The sequence below is a fragment of the Cricetulus griseus genome, unplaced genomic scaffold (assembly GCF_003668045.3).
Source record: "Cricetulus griseus strain 17A/GY unplaced genomic scaffold, alternate assembly CriGri-PICRH-1.0 unplaced_scaffold_25, whole genome shotgun sequence".
Lineage (NCBI taxonomy): Eukaryota > Metazoa > Chordata > Mammalia > Rodentia > Cricetidae > Cricetulus > Cricetulus griseus.
In genome coordinates, this window is record NW_023276975.1 from 265,379 (window position 1) to 273,289 (window position 7,911).

At 41.8% G+C, this 7,911-nt stretch overlaps 1 pseudogene; it reads right to left on the reverse strand.

The window, feature by feature from the left end:
- Positions 1 to 2,338: 2,338 nt before the first annotated feature.
- Positions 2,339 to 7,535, reverse strand: LOC100771429 (annotated as a pseudogene).
- Positions 7,536 to 7,911: the final 376 nt, after the last annotated feature.

Genomic DNA, 7,911 nt, shown 5'->3' on the forward strand with positions numbered 1-7,911 from the left:
ATATTTGCTGGCTCTGCCCCAGTTCAGGATCTGTGGAATTCTCTGGAGCATCTTAGACCCGGCCAGATTTCAGCAGTGTAACATGAATAGGTTCAGTTTAAAAACCAATGTTTCTTCAGTCCTGGTAGTGGAGTGGAAAATGGTAATGTGTGAGGGTTGTTCCCGAGGGGTCCCAAGATGAGGAGGAAGGAAGGGAGTCTGGCAAAAGGGAATGTCTGTATCCTATTTATTTAGAGTGAATCTTGGAAACTGTTTTCATGGGTCTGAATAGGCTCTCTGGAACTTACATGAATCCTTTGGGTTTGTGGAAAACATAAATTTTAGACATATTAGCAATCTATTAATGGTAGAAAACACTTGGCTGAAAAGCATCAATGTTTTTTTGAAAGTGTCACATATCTTTAGGACAATGAAATGCACCTCAATTGTGCTATCTTGCAGTGGTTTAGCATGTAGTTTTTTAACCTTGCAGAATCAGACCAATAGTTACGGGAATTTTATCAACTTGTTCGGAGACTGTAACCACTAACAGGATAAGAAAGAGAAATCTGAGACGTTTTTCATCCTCTCTGGAAGGTCAGCCTTACAATCCCCATCCCTGAGAACAGGTCCACGTGAAATCCGGCAAAGCCTTATCCCTGTTGTAGACCAAAGCATCAATGTTCTTGAGAGAGAGGGAGAAAATTACACCAGCTTCAGTGATGAGAAGAGTAGAGACTTGGGAGCCACAAGCCACAGGCAAAGCCCCCAACTAGGCAGGATGAGGCCTGTCAAGACGAGTCCAGGTACAGCTCTGGGATCCCACCCAAGTTACAGAGATAGAGATGGAGACCCTGAGATACAGAGAGATAGAAAGACAGACAGACCAGACCAGGTAAAGCTGCAGGCTGTAATCCAGGCTGCAGAGACAGAGACAGAGACACAGCAACAGTGAGAGACAGAGACTTACTGAATGAGACAGAGAGACAGAGACAAAGAGAGACATAGAGATCAGGCCTCAATTCAAGCATGGACCAGTCCAGACCAGATACAGCTTCATGTTTTCACCTAGGCTCCAGAGACAAAGACAGAGAGACTGAAAGACAGTGAGTGAAAATGAGACATAGAGACACAGACACAGAGGCAGAGACAGACAGACAAAGGCTCAGTGTAGGCTGAGACCAGTGCAGACCATGTACAGCTCTGCATATTCCCCCCACTCAATGAGGATGCCCATCTCTGCCTAATGAACTCTGTCCCACAGCTGAAGTCATCTCATGCAAACAAGTAGCTACAGTCCACTGATCACTCATTTTAGTCTAATAAATGGAATGTAAACCTTGCTGGAAGTAGCTAACCATGGAATACTCACCTTTTGTTGAGTATTGTTAGTGTTTTCACTTTTTTAGGCCATTGTTGTCCTTGTTAGGGAAGATGACATTCATCCACAAAAGTCATTGAACAGTTTTTTCCACAGGAAAAGTAACTAGAAGGATCCCCTAACATGAAATGTATTTCCCATGGGCAAGACCAAAAGTGGCTCAGTAAGGACGATCTGAGAACTCTGAGTCGGCCTGAACTGGTGGCCACAGTGCAGAAAAATAGAATGCTGGAACAGTCCAGGCAAGATGGGGTCCCGAAAAGCAGCTGGAAAAAAAACTGCCTAAGTCTTAAAACGGAAACACACAAATGACTCAGCGCATGTGTTTGATGGACCTCATCCTTGTAAAACATAATGACCAGAAGGTGTGTCTCACCAGTTGCTCTGTCTGAGAAAAAGATCTCCTTGGTTCCAGCTCACCCCAGCACGGGTGGGAAGGGAGCTCACAGAGAGCCTCCCTGGTTTTCTCAGGTCCAGTGTTGATTACAAGGAAGGGGAATTCGAGTTATGGAGGTGGAACCCTGAGCAATGGAACATGAACTATAGAGAGTCCATGAACCACAGAGTTTCAGACAGGGCGGGAGGGGGAGACTGGGGGAGACAGGAGAAGAGACTAAGTGGTTAAGAGCAAGAGCAGAGATCAGAGAGCTGTGGGGAAGGGGATGATGAGAGAAAGAGAAGGCAAGAGACCATGAGTGTGCACAGGTTTTTCTTTTAAAGGGGTCCTTTACACCCGTCTGCAGACTTACCACCCAGGGATCCCTGGGCTCACCAGAATTCCTCCTCAGTGCAACCTGACAGGTGACAGGGAAAGGCCAGCCTGTTGCCTGGACGTTTCATTCCTACCTTCACTGATCATTAAAAGGCTGGTTGTTAGACGTGGCTGGTTAGGGAATAATTTCCTCATGTTTCAAGATTGCTTACTGCTGATTTAGGGGGCATTGACCTTCTTTGGTGACCTGAGAAACCTGGGTGGGATCATGCTGGAGTAGCTGGTTTTTCCACTCTAGTCCTGGAGGTGAGGATCTCTCTGGTACTTCTAAGACTTGCGCAGATGTCAGCTGTGAAGAAGAAAAAGTTAAGTTTAGAAAAATACATTGTTTCTTAAGTCCAGGTATTGGAGGGGAGGATTGTAAGATGAGGTGGGGGTTCCTACGGGGTCCGGAATACATGAGTGAAGGGAGTCCAGGACCAGGGAAAGGCTGAATAATATTTCTTTGGAGTGAATAGGACCTGCTTGCATGTATCCGTTTCAGCTCCCTGGAACTTACAAGAATCCTTTGGTTTTTGTGAGGAACATAAATTGTAGACCCTTTAGCCAGCAAAGCTCCATCCCCATCATCAAAATTCTCAGAGTTCTAGAGAGGGATACATATATAAGACACATAAAAATATAAAAGACACATAAAAAAGTGCTCAACATCCTTGGCCATTAGGTAAGTGCACATCGTTTATTCTTCCCCTGACTCATATTTTCTGCTCCATCATGTCATTGGCATCCCTCTTCCTCTTCCCTTCTCATTCTCCTAGCTCCCTCCCCCCTCTTCCCGTGCTCCCAATTTGCTCAGCAGATCTTGAACCTCTCCCCTTCTCCATGGGACCGTGTATATCTCTCTTAGGGACATCAATGTTATTAGCTTCTTTGGCAGTGTGGATTGTAGGCTCGAATCCTTACTCTATGTCTAAAATCTGCATATGAGTAAGTACACACCATGTTTATCTTTTTGCGATTGGGTTACCTCGCTCAGAATGGTTTCTTCTAGATCCATCCATTTTCCTGCAAGTTTCAAGATTCCATTGTTTTTTTCCCACTGAGTAGTACTCCATTGTGTAAATATACCAAATTTTATAGGCAAGTTAAGACCATTAATGTTGAAGGATATTAATGACCATTGGCTGTTCATTCTTGTTTTGTATTTGGCAGTGGTGGTGAATTTATGTGTGGGATTCTATCCCTTTTTTTCCTTTTGGCTGTTGGTAAACTAGGATTATCTATTGCCTATATTTTTCTGGTTGTAGTTAAGTCCTTGGGTTGCAGTTTTCCTTATGGAACATTTTGTAGGAGTGGATTGGTGGATATGTGTTGTTTGAATCTTGTTTTCTCATGGACTATCTTGTTTTCTCCATCTATATTGATTGAAAGCTTTGCTGGGTATAGCAGTCTGGGCTGGCATCCATGGTCTCTTACTGTAGGTAGAATATCTATCCAGGATGTTCTGGCTTTCAGATTTTCCATGGAAATGTCAGGTGTAATTCTGATAGGTTTCCCTTTATATATTACTTGTCCTATTTCCTTTGCTGCTCTTAATATTTTCTTTTTATTCTGGATGTTTGGTGTTTTGATTACTATGTGTTGAGGAGACATGTTTTTTGATTCAGACTTTTTGAAGTCCTTTAGGCTTCTTGTACTTTCATTTGCTTGTCTTTCTTTAGGTTGGGGAAGTTTTCTTCTATGTTTGTTGAATATGTTTTCTTTGCCTTTGAGTTAGATTTCTTCACCTTCTTCTATACCTAGTATTCTTAGGTTTGGTCTTTTCAGGGTATCATATTTTTCTTGGATATTTTGTGTTAGGGATGTGTTGAACTTGAGATTTTCTTTCTGTACCCCAATTTTTAATTGGATTTTTTTGTGGCTTTGGAACCCAGCTTCCTGTGTTCTTCGTAAATTATGTAGATCATCCTTCTGTCAGGTATGGGGTTGGTGAATATCTTTTCCCATTCCGTGGGCTGCCTTTTGGTATTGCTGAGTGTGTTTTTGCCTTACAAATGCTTCTGGTTTTATAGGGGAAAATAGAGAAAGCAAATTAAGAGATACAATCACAGAGGGAGCCAGTATGAGTTTAAAGAGAAACGAGGCACAAGAAAATGTCTGGAGAGCTACAAGGATAACACTAACTAATCATCTAAGCACCAGTGGAGATACTACCTTAAATGCCCTCTCCTGATAATGAGATTGATGACTAACTTATATGCCATCCTATAGCCTTCATCCTGCAACTGATGGAAATATAAGCAGATACCCACAACTGAACAGTGAACTGAACTAAAATCCAGTTACACAGAAGGAGATGTCATGAGTAAATTGGTCAAGATCAGGCTTGTAAAACCAAAACACCCAGCTGATTTGAACAGGGGGAATGATCACTGGGATACCAGCATGGAACTGAATCAGACCCCATGGATGTGGGTGTCAGTGAGGAGGCCTGAGAAATCTATAGGCCCCTTGTAGTAGATCAGTACTTATCCCTAGCATAGCAATGGAGTTTGGGAGCCCATGCCACATAGGATGATGCTCTCTCAGTCTAGACTGCAGGCAAAGTCCTAGGCATTATCCCAAAGGATATGACAGACACTGAAGTCCCAACCGAGAGGAAGACTTCACTCTTGCTGGGGAGAAGAAATCTTATGGGATAGATGGGATAGATAGCATTATAGTGGGGGGCAAGGGAGTTGGGGAGGGAGAGGGGACTGGGTTTGACATGTAAAACAATGTTGCTTCTAATTACAATAAATATATAGGAAAACAAGCTAAAAAGTACAACAACTAATGTACCAAAATGTATGAGTGAAACACCAGGAATCTTAAACCTTCCTAATACTTACAAGAAACTTTGGGTTGTCTCCATTTGGGAACTGCAGCATATGGGATGTATCTAAGTGGTCATCAATCAGCTGGAATGGTATATTGCTGGGTTTACTTTCCTGTGTACTGGACTGAAGCCATTGTAGGTTACTGTGGGGCAGCAGAAGTAAAAATATTTATACCTGAGATAGACTTGTGCCTCCTGTCTAAGTCCAGGAGGATACGTGAGGTCATGCGTGATTGTGTTTGGTTAAGTATTTGACAATATAAGAGATTGTGACAGACAGATCATAAGTGTTTCCAGGCAAGTGTGACAGAAATCTCACTGCCCATATCATGGGCCCAAGAAACAGCATGTGAGATACAGTTTTACTTGGGGATCTTAATATCTTAAGGCATATACCCATGTGCTACTTTTAATATCACCATCCAATGGAGTAGATCCTCCCCATGAGCCTATGACAAAAGGTCTGGGCATTTTGAAGCAACTGGAAGTACTAACCCACATGAGGCTACCTACTCTCACTAAATATTGTCTGTGAAGGACCTGCTCCAAGTCATTTATTAGTAGATTTTTCTCCTAAAAAGTAAAAACCTTTGGGTATTCTTTATTAGGTCTGTATCCCAAGTTTAATTGAATTATTTGTTGTTTTTTTCAGGAATGTACAAATGTCTTTTTTTGGTTTTTTGTTTGTTTGTTTGTTTGTTTGTTTTTTTGTTTTTCAAGACAGGGTTTTTCTGTGTAGCTTTGGAGACTATCCTGGCACTCACTCCGGAGACCAGGCTGGCCTCGAACTCACAGAGATCTGCCTGCCTGTGCCTCCCAAGTACTAGGATTAAAGGCGTGTGTGCGCATTCCAAGGTCCTTCTCTTTAGGAATTTCGGTCACTACAGCTTCTGCTGAAGTTAGCAAGGAGGCCACCACAGCAGCATCTAGTAAAGCAGTTCTTACAACCTAAAAAAATGTTTATAAAATGATGAATGAAAACACACACCATAGAACAAGCCATCCAATGTTTAAGAATTTGTGACTCATTTACCTTTGTTGGATCAATGATTCCCTTTTCTACCATGTTCACAAAATCTCTGAGCATAGCCTCATAACCAACTCCCTAGGAACTCTGCAGAATTTTCTCAACTCTCAAAGATTATTCAACACCTGCGTTCTCAGCAATTGTCAGTGCAGGAATTTTGAGTGCTCTTTTAATAATTTCTATACCTATATTCTGATTTTCATTTGAAACCTTTAAGAAATCCAAGGCTGGCATGAATGGAGGCAGAGCACAGCTAACTCCTAAAACAATGCCTTTTTCAACAGCTGCTCTTGTAGCATTGAGAGCATCTGTAACTCTGTCTTTCTTCTCCTCCTCTTCAACATCCCTTGTTCCTCCAACCTTAAACACAGCTACTCCATCTGAAAGTTTAGCAAGTGTTTGTTTAACTTTTCCTTTTCATATTCACTAGTTGTGATGTCTAGCTGCTTAGTGATTTCTTGAATGTGTTTCTCAATTTGAGTTTAGTCATAACTTCCTTTCAAAAGCATGGCATCATCTTTGGGGACAATGACCTCTCCACATTTTCCTGAATCATGACCTTGAACATCATCTAGATTTAGCTTTAGCCCCTGTTCTCCAAATTGCGCACCACCAGTAGCAATAGCCGTATCTTTAAGCTTATTCTTCCTATTGTCCCCAAAACCTGGAACTTTAACGGCTACGACCTGAGGACCAGCTTTTAGCCTGTTCAAAACCAGTGTGTTTAGAGCTTCTCCATCAACATCTTCAGCAAATATGACCATTTGTTTCCTATGAGCATTAGCTTCATGAGCAGGTGTAATGGCCTGGACAATAGAAATTTTCTTTTCACTCAACAGAGCATAAGCATCTTGGAATTTACATTTTTGACTTATTGATGTCTGAGAAATACATCATCTTTCAAACTTCATGCCTTCAATAATTTCTAATTCATCATTCAGGTTATTTCTATCCTTCAGTGTGATGACGCCTTTCCCTCCAACATGTTTCATTGCATCAGATAGGATGTTTCCAATGTCTATGTGTCCATTTGCAGAAATTGTAGCAACCTAAGCAAATTCTTCATGGGTTGTCACATGTTTACATTGTTTTTTTAGTTCATCAATTACAGCACAAACAGCCAACATCACACTTCTCCAGATTTCTACTGGATTAGCCCCTTTGCTGATCTTCTCAAAGCCTCCTTGGCAATAGAACGTGCCAGAACAGTAGCAGTTGTAGTGCCATCCCAGCCTCTTCATTTGAGTTATTGGCAACATCTTGAACAAGTTTAGCTCTGACATTTTTTGTATTTATCCTTTAGATCAATTGCCTTTGTAAAAATGACCCCATCTTTTGTTACTTTGGGACTTCCACAACTCTGTTCAATAATCACTGTTCTTCCCTTTGGCCCCATTGTAACAGCTACAGCATCGGCTAAAAGGTCTACAACTTGAAGCTTTAATGATCAAGCATTTGCACCACATTTTACATCTTTGGCATAGGCCCGAGTGACATGAGGAGCCAGCACCCGGGACACTGGTCTCATCTGGCAAAGGAGTGTGGGTACTCAAAGCATTTCTGCAGGGTGGCTGCGGGAGGGCACTAGGCAAAGCAGGCTGGTGGTGGCGAGTGAGGGCGATTATTTGGTGTTTTGTTGACTGGTTTCTTCAGTTGTTTGTATGTTTTAGAAATTTGCCCTTGGCTAGATGTAGGGTTGGTGAGGATCTTCTCCCATTCTTTGCACTGCTGTCTTATCTTGTTGATTATGTCTTTTGCCTTACAGAATCTTGTCAGTTTCAGGAGTTGCAGAATATCTAAAGAAAAAAACACCATGACAGTTTCCATAGTTTCTCTTTTGTCCAGTGAGAAGTACTCCATTGATAAAATGTATCACATTTTCTTTATCCATCCTTTATTCGAAGGACATCTTAGTTGTTTGCAGATTCTTGCTA